This window comes from Oncorhynchus nerka, linkage group LG9b (assembly GCF_034236695.1).
Source record: "Oncorhynchus nerka isolate Pitt River linkage group LG9b, Oner_Uvic_2.0, whole genome shotgun sequence".
In the NCBI taxonomy this organism is placed as follows: domain Eukaryota; kingdom Metazoa; phylum Chordata; class Actinopteri; order Salmoniformes; family Salmonidae; genus Oncorhynchus; species Oncorhynchus nerka.
In genome coordinates, this window is record NC_088424.1 from 42,168,220 (window position 1) to 42,185,112 (window position 16,893).

Sequence of the window (16,893 nt, forward strand, 5' to 3'; positions counted from 1 at the left end):
AAACATGCTATGAGGGGTGGCCAGTCCTCTTCTGGCTGTGCCGGGTGGAGATTATAACAGAACATGGCCAAGATGTTCAAATGTTCATAAATTACCAGCATGGTCAAATAATAATAATCATAGTAGTTGTCGAGGGTGCAGCAAGTCAGCACCTCAGGAGTAAATGTCAGTTGGCTTTTCATAGCTGATCATTTAAGAGTATCTCTACCGCTCCTGCTGTCTCTAAGAGAGTTGAAAACAGCAGGTCTGGGACAGGTAGCACGTCTGGTGAACAGGTCAAGATTCCATAGCCTCAGGCAGAACAGTTGAAACTGGAGCAGCAGCACGGCCAGGTGGACTGGGGACAGCAAGGAGTCATCATGCCAGGTAGTCCTGAGGCATGGTCCTAGGGCTCAGGTCCTCTGAGAGAGAGAAAGAAAGAGAGAAAGAGAGAATTAGAGAGAGCATACTTAAATTCACACAGGACACCTGATAAGACAGGAGAAGTACTCCAGATATAACAAACTGACCTTAGCCCCTCGACATAAACTACTGCAGCATAAATACTGGAGGCTGAGACAGGAGGGGTCAGGAGACACTGTGGCCCCATCCGAGGACACCCCCGGACAGGGCCAAACAGGAAGGATATAACCCCACGCACTTTGCCAAAGCACAGCCCCCACACCACTAGAGGGATATCTTCAACCACCAACTTACCATCCTGAGACAAGGCCGAGTATATATTATTGATTGATGTTACCATGACTACCCGTCCCATAAATATTTTGGCCAGTGGTGTTTTTGCAAATGATATCAGCGAACACTACGCTATTGCTTGCATTAGAATTAAAATTGAAAAACTGTCCCTTGCATAAATGTGAAGAGAAATGTAAAAAAAAAAAAATCTCACCCCAGGCTTTCCTTCATGATCTACATTTTGTAGATCTTATTTTTACTACTTTCATACCAGACCCTGTTCTGGCACTTGAATAATTCAATTTTTACCCCTCTGGCTGATTAACATGCACCTTTCAAGCAACTCAGCGTCAAAAAAAGATATAATACATTTGACTCTACTTTACTTTACTAAGAAATCAAGCCTGGATCAAGGCTGGCAGATTAACTGTCTCGTAACCTGAATGGCAGCTATTTAGGTCATTGAGAAATAGGTGCACTGTCTCAGTTAAACAGGCCATATCAAACTACTTCCTTAGCGATGATAGCAAAGATGAAGAGGGGGGGGGGGGTCCAACACAATCAGGGTCGGTCCCAACAGTGGCCAGTATAGCCCAGAGAGGACAGAAAACACACAAAGTCTTTATTGTAAAATAGATTGTGTTCTAAATTATTTATCTGGGTTAATAAAGACAAAAGAAATACTCCAAGAGTTTATTGTAATTTTAAATGTAAAACATGGTAACACACCTTTGCCTTTGTTCACAGAAACACAACCTATGCATGTCTGGATGATCTATCTATGGGTGCCTGGACACCCTTACCCATGCCATCCATTTAAAAGGAGAGACATCAATGTAGCTACAGGGGTATTATCATATTCTGGACTGATCCACAGAAAAACATGAAAGTGGGATTTCTTTTCAGTGAGGTTTTTTTCTTCTATGAGATTGTAGACATGTCTAATCGATTGATGTGCAACGGGAGATATCAAACGGCTATCTTTTTCGTAGTGTAGTTGGCCAACATGTCATCAACGATGAGGCCACACATGGTTTGTAGTTGGCTAAGACGTCATCAACGATGAGGCCACACATGGTTTGTAGTTGGCTAAGACGTCATCAACAATGAGGCCACACATGGTTTGTAGTTGGCGAAGATGTCATCAACGATGAGGCCACACATGGTTTGTAGTTGGATAAGATGTCATCAACGAGGGCCGGCCACACATGGTTTGTAGTTGGCTAAGATGTCATCAACAATGAGGCCACACATGGTTTGTAGTTGGCTAAGATGTCATCAACGAGGGCGGCCACACATGGTTTGTAGTTGGCTAAGACGTCATCAACAATGAGGCCACACATGGTTTGTAGTTGGCTAAGACGTCATCAACGAGGGCGGCCACACATGGTTTGTAGTTGGCTAAGACATCATCAACGAGGGCGGCCACACATGGTTTGTAGTTGGCTAAGACGTCATCAACGAGGGCGGCCACACATGGTTTGTAGTTGGCTAAGACGTCATCAACAATGAGGCCACACATGGTTTGTAGTTGGCTAAGACGTCATCAACGAGGGCGGCCACACATGGTTTGTAGTTGGCTAAGATGTCATCAACGAGGGCGGCCACACATGGTTTGTAGTTGGCTAAGACGTCATCAACAATGAGGCCACACATGGTTTGTAGTTGGCTAAGACGTCATCAACAATGAGGCCACACATGGTTTGTAGTTGGCTAAGACGTCATCAACGAGGGCGGCCACACATGGTTTGTAGTTGGCTAAGATGTCATCAACAATGAGACCACACATGGTTTGTAGTTGGCTAAGACGTCATCAACAATGAGGCCACACATGGTTTGTAGTTGGCTAAGACGTCATCAACGAGGGCGGCCACACATGGTTTGTAGTTGGCTAAGACGTCATCAACGAGGGCGGCCACACATGGTTTGTAGTTGGCTAAGATGTCATCAACGAGGGCGGCCACACATGGTTTGTAGTTGGCTAAGATGTCATCAACGATGAGGCCACACATGGTTTGTAGTTGGCTAAGATGTCATCAACGAGGGCGGCCACACATGGTTTGTAGTTGGCTAAGACGTCATCAACAATGAGGCCACACATGGTTTGTAGTTGGCTAAGACGTCATCAACGAGGGCGGCCACACATGGTTTGTAGTTGGCTAAGACGTCATCAACGAGGGCGGCCACACATGGTTTGTAGTTGGCTAAGACGTCATCAACAATGAGGCCACACATGGTTTGTAGTTGGCTAAGACGTCATCAACGAGGGCGGCCACACATGGTTTGTAGTTGGCTAAGATGTCATCAACAATGAGGCCACACATGGTTTGTAGTTGGCTAAGACGTCATCAACGAGGGAGGCCACACATGGTTTGTAGTTGGCTAAGACGTCATCAACGAGGGCGGCCACACATGGTTTGTAGTTGGCTAAGACGTCATCAACGAGGGCGGCCACACATGGTTTGTAGTTGGCTAAGACGTCATCAACGAGGGCGGCCACACATGGTTTGTAGTTGGCTAAGATGTCATCAACGAGGGCGGCCACACATGGTTTGTAGTTGGCTAAGATGTCATCAACAATGAGGCCACACATGGTTTGTAGTTGGCTAAGAAGTCATCAACGAGGGCGGCCACACATGGTTTGTAGTTGGCTAAGATGTCATCAACAATGAGGCCACACATGGTTTGTAGTTGGCTAAGACGTCATCAACGAGGGCGGCCACACATGGTTTGTAGTTGGCTAAGATGTCATCAACGAGGGCGGCCACACATGGTTTGTAGTTGGCTAAGACGTCATCAACGAGGGCGGCCACACATCGTTTGTAGTTGGCTAAGATGTCATCGACAATGAGGCCACACATGGTTTGTAGTTGGCTAAGATGTCATCAACAATGAGGCCACACATGGTTTGTAGTTGGCTAAGACGTCATCAACGAGGGCGGCCACACATGGTTTGTAGTTGGCTAAGATGTCATCAACAATGAGGACACACATGGTTTGTAGTTGGCTAAGACGTCATCAACGAGGGCGGCCACACATGGTTTGTAGTTGGCTAAGATGTCATCAACAATGAGGCCACACATGGTTTGTAGTTGGCTAAGATGTCATCAACAAGGGCGGCCACACATGGTTTGTAGTTGGCTAAGACGTCATCAACGAGGGCAGCCACACATGGTTTGTAGTTGGCTAAGATGTCATCAACGAGGGCGGCCACACATGGTTTGTAGTTGGCTAAGACGTCATCAACGAGGGCGGCCACACATGGTTTGTAGTTGGCTAAGACGTCATCAACGAGGGCGGCCACACATGGTTTGTAGTTGGCTAAGATGTCATCAACGAGGGCGGCCACACATGGTTTGTAGTTGGCTAAGATGTCATCAACAATGAGGCCACACATGGTTTGTAGTTGGCTAAGAAGTCATCAACGAGGGCGGCCACACATGGTTTGTAGTTGGCTAAGATGTCATCAACAATGAGGCCACACATGGTTTGTAGTTGGCTAAGACGTCATCAACGAGGGCGGCCACACATGGTTTGTAGTTGGCTAAGATGTCATCAACGAGGGCGGCCACACATGGTTTGTAGTTGGCTAAGACGTCATCAACGAGGGCGGCCACACATCGTTTGTAGTTGGCTAAGATGTCATCGACAATGAGGCCACACATGGTTTGTAGTTGGCTAAGATGTCATCAACAATGAGGCCACACATGGTTTGTAGTTGGCTAAGACGTCATCAACGAGGGCGGCCACACATGGTTTGTAGTTGGCTAAGATGTCATCAACAATGAGGACACACATGGTTTGTAGTTGGCTAAGACGTCATCAACGAGGGCGGCCACACATGGTTTGTAGTTGGCTAAGATGTCATCAACAATGAGGCCACACATGGTTTGTAGTTGGCTAAGATGTCATCAACAAGGGCGGCCACACATGGTTTGTAGTTGGCTAAGACGTCATCAACGAGGGCGGCCACACATGGTTTGTAGTTGGCTAAGACGTCATCAACGAGGGCGGCCACACATGGTTTGTAGTTGGCTAAGATGTCATCGACAATGAGGCCACACATGGTTTGTAGTTGGCTAAGATGTCATCAACAATGAGGCCACACATGGTTTGTAGTTGGCTAAGACGTCATCAACGAGGGCGGCCACACATGGTTTGTAGTTGGCTAAGATGTCATCAACGAGGGCGGCCACACATGGTTTGTAGTTGGCTAAGACGTCATCAACGAGGGCGGCCACACATGGTTTGTAGTTGGCTAAGACGTCATCATCGAGGGCGGCCACAGATGGTTTGTAGTTAGCTAAGATGTCATCAACGAGGGCGGCCACACATGGTTTGTAGTTGGCTAAGACGTCATCAACAATGAGGCCACACATGGTTTGTAGTTGGCTAAGACGTCATCAACAATGAGGCCACACATGGTTTGTAGTTGGCTAAGACGTCATCAACGAGGGCGGCCACACATGGTTTGCCAGCCAGAGGTCCCGGGGTTCTAGTCTCGGTATGAGCTTGTACGGGACGAAGTGGCAAAGCTAAGAAAGCACACTGACCTCCGTCACTCATACTTACACACGTCTCCGCTGGCTCTCTTTGTAGTGATCTGTCTACTTTTCTTAGATAGTGTATCAGTCATTCAACCTTATAGCCGGAGGCCCCAGTCCCATTCTTCCTAGTCTAAACCGGCACCTCTCTTGGAGACCACGACCAACAGGTGGGGCTCTTGTTCAGTAGACATGGAATCGACCAATGGTTATACTTTAACACGCCCCCTCTGGCTTGTCTTGCTGACCAGGTTACTGGTGTTTCACATGATGGTTCCATCACTCCTGGTAACCACCATGACCAGCTGGGGCTTGTGGAGAACCACCTGTGTGATAAGAACGAGGACCAGAATGGAAATAGCTTGTTAGACTGTATTGTGTTTTTAACCTCTTGCTCCTACCTGACACGCAGGCGTCCCATCTAGACATCTGGAAATGCAAATGCACTACGCTAAATGCTAATAGTACTAGTTAAAACTCAAACGTTCATTAAAATACACATGCAGGGTAGTGAATTAAAGCTACACTCGTTGTGAATCCAGGCAACAAGTCAGATTTTTAAAATGCTTTTCGGCGAAAGCATGAGAAGCTATTATCTGATAGCATGTAACACCCCAAAAGTCCCGCAGGGGACGTAAACAAAATAATTAGCATAGTCGGCGCTACACAAAACGCACAAATAAAATATAAAACATTCATTACCTTTGACCATCTTCTTTGTTGGCACTCCTAGATGTCCCATAAACATCACTATTGGGTCTTTTTTTCGATTAAATCGGTCCATATATAGCCTAGATATCGATCTATGAAGACTGTGTGATCAAGGAAAAAAATGGCGTTTTATAACGTAACGTCATTTTTTAAAATTAAAAAAGTCAACGATAAACTTTCACAAAACACTTCAAAATACTTTTGTAATGCAACTTTAGGTATTAGTAAACGTTAATAAGCGATCAAATTGATCACGAGGCGATGTATATTCTATAGCTGTACGTCTGGAAATAATGTCCGGGTAAATCTCAACCAAAATATCCCGGTCAGAGACCGGAAGAAAGGCTCTGCCTTGCGTCAGTTTGACCAAGAAAAAAATACTAGGCAAATGACAAGACTGTTGACATCGTGTGGAAGCTGTAGGTATTGCAACCTCGGCCCCATTTAATGTGGTTCACCTTTATCAATGGGTTGAAGTGGCGCATGGATATATTTTTCCATTTTCAGTGATCAGATTTTCCTGCACTTTTCGATGAAACGCACGTTCTGTTATAGTCACAGCCGTGATTTAACCAGTTTTATAAACATCTGAGTGTTTTCTATCCACACATACTAATCATATGCATATACTATATTCCTGGCATGAGTAGCAGGGCGCTGAAATGTTGCGCGATTTTTAACAGAATGTTCGAAAAAGTAGGGGGTAGGAGTAACAGGTTTTAATCCTTAAATATTTATAGTGTAATGATAATATACATATATCATAATATATACATATACATAATATACATATATGATATATAGCATCACCCACCTGTAGCACGCGCTCCAGCAGGTATATCTCTCTGGTCACCCCCAAAACCAATTCTTTCTTTGGCCACCTCTCAGATTTATACACAGTGTACAACACATTAAAACAACATGCTTTTTCCATGACAGACTTAATAACATGCTCTTTCCATGACAGACTTAATAACATGCTCTTTCCATGACAGACTTAATAACATGCTCTTTCCATGACAGACTTAATAACATGCTCTTTCCATGACAGACTTAATAACATGCTCTTTCCATGACAGACTTAATAACATGCTCTTTCCATGACAGACTTAATAACATGCTCTTTCCATGACAGACTTAATAACATGCTCTTTCCATGACAGACTTAATAACATGCTCTTTCCATGACAGACTTAATAACATGCTCTTTCCATGACAGACTTAATAACATGCTCTTTCCATGACAGACTTAATAACATGTTCTTTCCATGACAGACTTAATAACATGCTCTTTCCATGACAGACTTAATAACATGCTTTTTCCATGACAGACTTAATAACATGCTCTTTCCATGACAGACTTAATAACATGTTCTTTCCATGACAGACTTAATAACATGCTCTTTCCATGACAGACTTAATAACATGTTCTTTCCATGACAGACTTAATAACATGCTTTTTCCATGACAGACTTAATAACATGCTCTTTCCATGACAGACTTAATAACATGTTCTTTCCATGACATACTTAATAACATGCTTTTTCCATGACAGACTGAGTAGGTGAATCCGGGTGAAAGCTATGATTGCTTATTGATGTCACTTGTTAAATCCACTTTAATCAGTGTAGATGAAGGGGAGGAAACAGGTTAAAAGGTTTTTAAGCCTTGAGACATACATAGATTGTGTATGTGTATGATTCAGAGGGTGAATGGGCAAGACAAAATAATTAAGTGTCGTTGAATGGCTATGTTAGCTGGTGCTAGGCGCATTGTTTTGTGTGAAGAACTACAACGCTACCTTGTTTTTCAGTTTTTATTTTGAGATATCCAGGCCACCACCCAAAGGACATCTAGCTAACTTGACACAACTGTGGGAAGCATTGGAGTCAACATGGACTGTGGAATTCTTTTGACACCTTGTACAATCCATGCGCCGACAAATTGAGGCTATTCTGAGGGCAAAACGGGGTTGGAACTCAATATTAGGAAGGTTTCCTTCATGTTTGGTACACTGAGTGCATCCAGAGTGCATCCAGAGTGCATCCAGAGATTAGGAAGTTTTTTGGGGGAATGAAAAATAACATTTTTTAAATTTTTTATTACCAGTTCTCAAGATTTGAAAATAATGGTTCTGTTTCCGGAACCCAAGAGATTACTTTCGTTCTCAGTTCTGTTTCTCAGAAAATGTTTTCTTTTTCGTTTTTCTTTTTCTTTTTCTTTTTTCTGTTCTGCTCCCTGAACCGGTTACAACTAGGTAGCATGCCTGGTGAAGAAGTCAGGGTTCCATAGCCACAGGCAAAACAGCAGAAACAGGAACAGCAGCACAAACACATTTAAAAAATAAATAAAATGATTTCACCTTTATTTAACCAGGTAGGCTAGTTGAGAACACCTTTATTTAACCAGGTAGGCTAGTTGAGAACACCTTTATTTAACCAGGTAGGCCAGTTGAGAACACCTTTATTTAACCAGGTAGGCTAGTTGAGAACACCTTTATTTAACCAGGTAGGCCAGTAGAGAACACCTTTATTTAACCAGGTAGGCTAGTTGAGAACACCTTTATTTAACCAGGTAGGCTAGTTGAGAACACCTTTATTTAACCAGGTAGGCTAGTTGAGAACACCTTTATTTAACCAGGTAGGCTAGTTGAGAACACCTTTATTTAACCAGGTAGGCCAGTAGAGAACACCTTTATTTAACCAGGTAGGCTAGTTGAGAACACCTTTATTTAACCAGGTAGGCTAGTTGAGAACACCTTTATTTAACCAGGTAGGCTAGTTGAGAACACCTTTATTTAACCAGGTAGGCTAGTTGAGAACACCTTTATTTAACCAGGTAGGCTAGTTGAGAACACCTTTATTTAACCAGGTAGGCTAGTTGAGAACACCTTTATTTAACCAGGTAGGCTAGTTGAGAACACCTTTATTTAACCAGGTAGGCTAGTTGAGAACACCTTTATTTAACCAGGTAGGCTAGTTGAGAACACCTTTATTTAACCAGGTAGGCTAGTTGAGAACACCTTTATTTAACCAGGTAGGCTAGTTGAGAACACCTTTATTTAACCAGGTAGGCTAGTTGAGAACACCTTTATTTAACCAGGTAGGCTAGTTGAGAACACCTTTATTTAACCAGGTAGGCTAGTTGAGAACACCTTTATTTAACCAGGTAGGCTAGTTGAGAACACCTTTATTTAACCAGGTAGGCTAGTTGAGAACACCTTTATTTAACCAGGTAGGCTAGTTGAGAACACCTTTATTTAACCAGGTAGGCTAGTTGAGAACACCTTTATTTAACCAGGTAGGCTAGTTGAGAACACCTTTATTTAACCAGGTAGGCTAGTTGAGAACACCTTTATTTAACCAGGTAGGCTAGTTGAGAACACCTTTATTTAACCAGGTAGGTTAGTTGAGAACACCTTTATTTAACCAGGTAGGTTGGTTGAGAACACCTTTATTTAACCAGGTAGGCCAGTAGAGAACACCTTTATTTAACCAGGTAGGCCAGTAGAGAACACCTTTATTTAACCAGGTAGGCTAGTTGAGAACACCTTTATTTAACCAGGTAGGCTAGTTGAGAACACCTTTATTTAACCAGGTAGGCTAGTTGAGAACACCTTTATTTAACCAGGTAGGCTAGTTGAGAACACCTTTATTTAACCAGGTAGGCTAGTTGAGAACACCTTTATTTAACCAGGTAGGCTAGTTGAGAACACCTTTATTTAACCAGGTAGGCTAGTTGAGAACACCTTTATTTAACCAGGTAGGCTAGTTGAGAACACCTTTATTTAACCAGGTAGGCTAGTTGAGAACACCTTTATTTAACCAGGTAGGCTAGTTGAGAACACCTTTATTTAACCAGGTAGGCTAGTTGAGAACACCTTTATTTAACCAGGTAGGCTAGTTGAGAACACCTTTATTTAACCAGGTAGGCTAGTTGAGAACACCTTTATTTAACCAGGTAGGCTAGTTGAGAACACCTTTATTTAACCAGGTAGGCTAGTTGAGAACACCTTTATTTAACCAGGTAGGCTAGTTGAGAACACCTTTATTTAACCAGGTAGGCTAGTTGAGAACACCTTTATTTAACCAGGTAGGCTAGTTGAGAACAGGTTCTCATTTGCAACTGCGACCTGGCCAAGATAAAGCATAGCAGTGTGAATAGACAACACAGAGTTACACATGGAGTAAACAATTAACAAGTCAATAACACAGTAGAAAAAATGGGCAGTCTATATACAATGTGTGCAAAAGGCATGAGGAGGTGAGGGAGTGATAAATGATCAGATGGTCATGTACAGGTAGAGATATTGGTGTGCAAAAGAGCAGAAAAGTAAATAAATAAAAAACAGTATAAAAACAGTATGGGAATGAGGTAGGTGAAAATGGGTGGGCTATTTACCAATAGACTATGTACAGCTGCAGCGATCGGTTAGCTGCTCGGTTAGCTGATGTTTGAAGTTGGTGAGGGAGATAAAAGTCTCCAACTTCAGCGATTTTTGCAGTTCGTTCCAGTCACAGGCAGCAGAGTACAGGAACGAAAGGCGGCCAAATGAGGTGTTGGCTTTAGGGATGATCAGTGAGATACACCTGCTGGAGCGCGTGCTACGGATGGGTGTTGCCATCGTGACCAGTGAACTGAGATAAGGCAGAGCTTTACCTAGCATGGACTTGTAGATGACCTGGAGCCAGTGGGTCTGGCGACGAATATCTAGCGAGGGCCAGCCGACTAGAGCATACAAGTCGCAGTGGTGGGTGGTATAAGGTGCTTTGGTGACAAAACGGATGGCACTGTGATAGACTGCATCCAGTTTGCTGAGTAGAGTGTTGGAAGCCATTTTGTAGATGACATCGCCAAGTCGAGGATCGGTAGGATAGTCAGTTTTACTAGGGTAAGCTTGGCGGGTGAGTGAAGGAGGCTTTGTTGCGGAATAGAAAGCCGACTCTTGATTTGATTTTCGATTGGAGATGTTTGATGTGAGTCTGGAAGGAGAGTTTGCAGTCTAGCCAGACACCTAGGTACTTATAGATGTCCACATATTCAAGGTCGGAACCATCCAGGGTGGTGATGCTAGTCGGGTATGCGGGTGCAGGCAGCGATCGGTTGAAAAGCATGCATTTGGTTTTACTCGCGTTTAAGAGCAGTTGGAGGCCACGGAAGGAGTGCTGTATGGCATTGAAGCTCGTTTGGAGGTTAGATAGCACAGTGTCCAATGACGGGCCGAAAGTATATAGAATGGTGTCGTCTGCGTAGAGGTGGATCAGGGAATCGCCCGCAGCAAGAGCAACATCATTGATATATACAGAGAAAAGAGTCGGCCCAAGAATTGAACCCTGTGGCACCCCCATAGAGACTGCCAGAGGACCGGACAGCATGCCCTCCGATTTGACACACTGAACTCTCTCTGCAAAGTAATTGGTGAACCAGGCAAGGCAGTCATCCGAAAAACCGAGGCTATTGAGTCTGCCGATAAGAATATGGTGATTGACAGAGTCGAAAGCCTTGGCAAGGTCGATGAAGACGGCTGCACAGTACTGACTTTTATCGATGGCGGTTATGATATCGTTTAGTACCTTGAGTGTGGCTGAGGTGCACCCGTGACCGGCTCGGAAACCAGATTGCACAGCGGAGAAGGTACGGTGGGATTCGAGATGGTCAGTGACCTGTTTGTTGACTTGGCTTTCGAAGACCTTAGATAGGCAGGGCAGGATGGATATAGGTCTATAGCAGTTTGGGTCCAGGGTGTCTCCCCCTTTGAAGAGGGGGATGACTGCGGCAGCTTTCCAATCCTTGGGGATCTCAGACGATATGAAAGAGAGGTTGAACAGGCTGGTAATAGGGGTTGCGACAATGGCGGCAGATAGTTTCAGAAATAGAGGGTCCAGATTGTCAAGCCCAGCTGATTTGTACGGGTCCAGGTTTTGCAGCTCTTTCAGAACATCTGCTATCTGGATTTGGGTAAAGGAGAACCTGGAGAGGCTTGGGCGAGGAGCTGCGGGGGGGGCGGAGCTGTTGGCCGAGGTTGGAGTAGCCAGGCGGAAGTGCTTATTGAAGTTTTCGATAATCATGGATTTATCGGTGGAGACCGTGTTACCTAGCCTCAGTGCAGTGGGCAGCTGGGAGGAGGTGCTCTTGTTCTCCATGGACTTCACAGTGTCCCAGAACTTTTTGGAGTTGGAGCTACAGGATGCAAACTTCTGCCTGAAGAAGCTGGCCTTAGCTTTCCTGACTAACTGCGTGTATTGGTTCCTGACTTCCCTGAACAGTTGCATATCACGGGGGCTATTCGATGCTATTGCAGTCCGCCACAGGATGTTTTTGTGCTGGTCGAGGGCAGTCAGGTCTGGAGTGAACCAAGGGCTGTATCTGTTCTTGGTTCTGCATTTTTTGAACGGAGCATGCTTATCTAAAATGGTGAGGAAGTTACTTTTAAAGAATGACCAGGCATCCTCAACTGACGGGATGAGGTCAATGTCCTTCCAGGATACCCGGGCCAGGTCGATTAGAAAGGCCTGCTCACAGAAGTGTTTTAGGGAGCGTTTGACAGTGATGAGGGGTGGTCGTTTGACTGCGGCTCCGTGGCGGATACAGGCAATGAGGCAGTGATCGCTGAGATCCTGGTTGAAGACAGCGGAGGTGTATTTGGAGGGCCAGTTGGTCAGGATGACGTCTATGAGGGTGCCCTTGTTTACAGAGTTAGGGTTGTACCTGGTGGGTTCCTTGATGATTTGAGTGAGATTGAGGGCATCTAGCTTACATTGTAGGACTGCCGGGTGTTAAGCATATCCCAGTTTAGGTCACCTAACAGAACAAACTCTGAAGCTAGATGGGGGCGATCAATTCACAAATGGTGTCCAGGGCACAGCTGGGAGCTGAGGGTGGTCGGTAGCAGGCGGCAACAGTGAGAGACTTATTTCTGGAGAGAGTAATTTTCAAAATTAGTAGTTCGAACTGTTTGGGTATGGACCTGGAAAGTATGACATTACTTTGCAGGCTATCTCTGCAGTAGACTGCAACTCCGCCCCTTTGGCAGTTCTATCTTGACGGAAGATGTTATAGTTGGGTATGGAAATCTCTGAATTTTTGGTGGCCTTCCTGAGCTAGGATTCAGACACGGCAAGGACATCAGGGTTAGCAGAGTGTGCTAAAGCAGTGAGTAAAACAAACTTAGGGAGGAGGCTTCTGATGTTGACATGCATAAAACCAAGGCTTTTTCGATCACAGAAGTCAACAAATGAGGGTACCTGGGGACATGCAGGGCCTGGGTTTACCTCCACATCACCCGCGGAACAGAGAAGGAGTAGTATGAGGGTGCGGCTAAAGGCTATCAAAACTGGTCGCCTAGAGCGTTGGGGGCAGAGGATAAGAGGAGCAGGTTTCTGGGCATGGTAGAATATATTCAGGGCATAATGCGCAGACAGGGGTATGGTGGGGTGCGGGTACCGCGGAGGTAAGCCCAGGCACTGGGTGATGATGAGAGAGGTTGTATCTCTGGACATGCTGGTTGTAATGGGTGAGGTCACCGCATGTGTGGGAGGTGGGACAAAGGAGGTACCAGGGGTATGCAGAGTGGATCTAGGGGCTCCATTGTGAACTAAAACAATGATAACTAACCTGAACAACAGTATACAAGGCATATTGACATCTGAGAGAGACATACAGCGAGGCATACAGTAATCACAGGTGTTGAATTTGGAAAGCTAGCTAAAAACAGTAGGCGAGGCTAATCCGCTAGCACAACAAACAGCAGGTAAAATGGCGTTGACTAGGCAACGGGGCCGACAGGTAAAACAAACAAGCAGAATGGAGTACCGCGAATAATGGACAGTCCAGCGTGCGTCAGCTATGTAGCCAAGAGATCAGTGTCCAGGGGGCAGCGGTGGATGGGCAGGGAAGCTGGGCTGGCGAGTGTTATCCAGGTTTTTTTTTTAAACTAACAATGACTAAATAGCTTGTAGCTAGTTAGCTGGTTAGCGTCTGGAGGTTCTTGAGTGTGTCATAAAAATAAAATTAAAATTAAAAGTAGTAGCGATTCCGTATCACATTGGGTGAGGCAGGTTTCCGGAAGGTATAAACAAATTAAAAATCAAAAAGAGATAGAAAGTAAATGGGGTCAGAGAGTGATTGGGACGCGGTGGTTCAGACGGTTAGCAGGCCTGTGCTAACAAGCTAACAGTTCGTAGGCCCGGGCTAGACAAGGTAGCAGTTAGCGGACCGGAGCTTGACAAGCTAGCCGTTAGCAGGCCGAATTAGCAAGCAGCGAGATAGCGAGGGCTAGAGAGTTAACCTTTGGGGGACGTCGCGATGGGGTGAGTCTGTTTATTCCTCTTCATGCGGTGACATCGACAGACCGGTCGTGGGCCCGGGTAATTGTAGCCCAGGAGTATGCTACAGGTGCTCTAGTACGCTAGGTGAGCTGGAGACACAGCGATTCAGAAAGCTCGCGGGCCTTGGCCAGCAGATGGATCTTTGGCGATGTCGCAGCGGAAAAGCCTGTTGAAACCACCTCGGACGATTATGTCGGCGGACCAGTCGTGATGGATCGGCGGGGCTCCGTGTCGGCAGTAGAGGGTCCAGGCCAATTGGCAAAATAGGCATTGTTGGACCTCTTCGGCTAGTCGGGAGATGGGCTTAGCTCGAGGCTAGCTCAAGGCTAACTGGTGCTTGCTCTGGGACAGAGACGTTAGCCAGGAGTAGCCACTCGGATTGCAGCTAGCTAGTTGCGATGATCCGGTGTAAAGGTTCAGAGCTTGCGGTAGGAATCCGGAGATGTGGTAGAGAAAAAGCAGTCTGATATGCTCTGGGTTGATGTCGCGCTGGTGTCCTAGTTAGCTTTGAAGACCGCTAGCAGTGGCTAGCTACTAGCTAGTAGCTAGTTAGCTGGCTAGCTTCTGATGAGGGTTCCGGTTCTAAAGTATAGAAAAAGCAGATCCGTACCACATTGGGTGATGCGGGTTGCAGGAGAGTATATTCAGCCTGTAGTTGGAAAGTGAGATTAAAATATGTACGGAATATATACAGAAAAAAAACGAGGAAAACTATATTTACACTATATTTACACCAGACAGGACGGGACAAGACAAAACACACGTCCGACTGCTACGCCATCTTGGAAAACAGTTATAGTAGTTCTAGTCCTATGTCTTGCGCACAACTCTACAAAACAAAAACTATCAATTCCATACATCTGTATTACAGTAAAACACTCCATTGTCTAACGCTGGTTAACCATGTGCTCTTCCATCCAGATGGACTGGGGACGGGGACAGCCAGGAGTCATCAGGCCAGGTAGTCCTGAGGCATGGTCTTAGGGTTCAGGCTCGGGAGGAGAGAGAGAGAGATGGGAAAATTAAGACCAGAGAATTACACCAGATAGGACAGACTGACCCTAGCCTATACTGGAGGCTGAGAATTGTGGGGGGCAAAAGCAGTTGGATGCCAAGGAAGGAGTGTTGTAAAGGCATTGATGCTCGTTTGGAGGTTTGTTAGCACAGTGTCCAAAGAAGGGCCAGATGTATACAAAATGGTGTCGTCTGCGTAGAGGTGGATCACAGAATCCTGTGGCATCCCCATAGAGACTGCCAGAGGTCCGGACAACAGGCCCTCCGATTTGACACACTGAACTCTGTCTGAGAAGTAGTTGGTGAACCAGGCGAGGCAGTCATTTGAGAAGCCAAAAATATTGAGACTGCCGATAAGAATGTGGTGATTGACAGAGTCGAAAGCCTTGGCCAGGTCGATGAAGACAGCTGCAGAGTACTGTCTTTTATTGATGGCAGTTATGATATCGTTTAGGACCTTGAGCGTAGCTGAGGTGCACCCATGACCAGCTCGGAAACCAGATTGCATAGTGGAGAAGGTACGGTGGGATTCGAAATGGTCTGTGATCTGTTTGTTAACTTTGTATGGCTGCAGGGGCAGTATTGAGTAGCTTGGATGAAAGGTGCCCAGAGGTGCCCAGAGTAAACGGCCTGCTACTCAGTCCTAGTTGCTAATATATGCATATTATTATTAGTATTGGATAGAAAACACTCTGAAGTTTCTTAAACTGTTTGAATGATGTCTGTGAGTATAACAGAACTCATATGGCAGGCAGAAACCTGAGAAGAAATCCAAACAGGAAGTGGGAAATCTGAGGTTGGTTGATTTTCAACCCAGCCCCTATTGAATACACAGTGGGATATTGGTTATGTTGCACTTCCTAAGGCTTCCACTAGATATCAACCGTCTTTAGAAACTTGAATGAGGCTTCTACTGTGATGTGGGACCGGGTGAGAGCTCTTTGAGTCAGTGGTCTGGCAGAGAGCCGTTCTCAGATTATTGCATGGTTTGCTTTTTTCGTAAAGTTTTTTTGAAATCTGACACAGCGGTTGCATTAAGGAGAGGTATACCTATATTTCCATGTCTAACAATAGTATTTTCATTGACATTTACAATGAGTATTTCTGAAAAATTATGTGGCTCTCTGCAATATCACCAGATGTTTTTGGAACTACGTAACGCGCCAATGTATTCTGAGATTCTTTTATATAAATATAAACTTTATCAAACAAAACATATATGTACTGTGTAACATGAAGTCCTATGAGTGTCATCTGATGAAGATCATCAAATGTTAGTGATTCATTTTATCTCTATTTGTGCTTTTTGTGACTCTTCTCTTTGGCTGGAAAAAGGGCTGTGTTTTTCTGTGAGTTGGTGGTGACCTAACATAATCATATGTGGTGCTTTCGCTGTAAAGCCTATTTGAAATCGGACACTGTGGTGGGATTAACAACAAGATTACCTTTAAAATTGTATAAAAAAATGGTATGTTTGAGGACATTTAATTATGAGATTTCTGTTGTTTTGAATTTGGCGCTGTGCACTTTCACTGGCTGTTGTCATATTGATCCTGTTAACGGGATTGCAGCCATAAGAACCTGGCTTTCAAATATTTTAGATAGGCAGGGCAGGATGGATA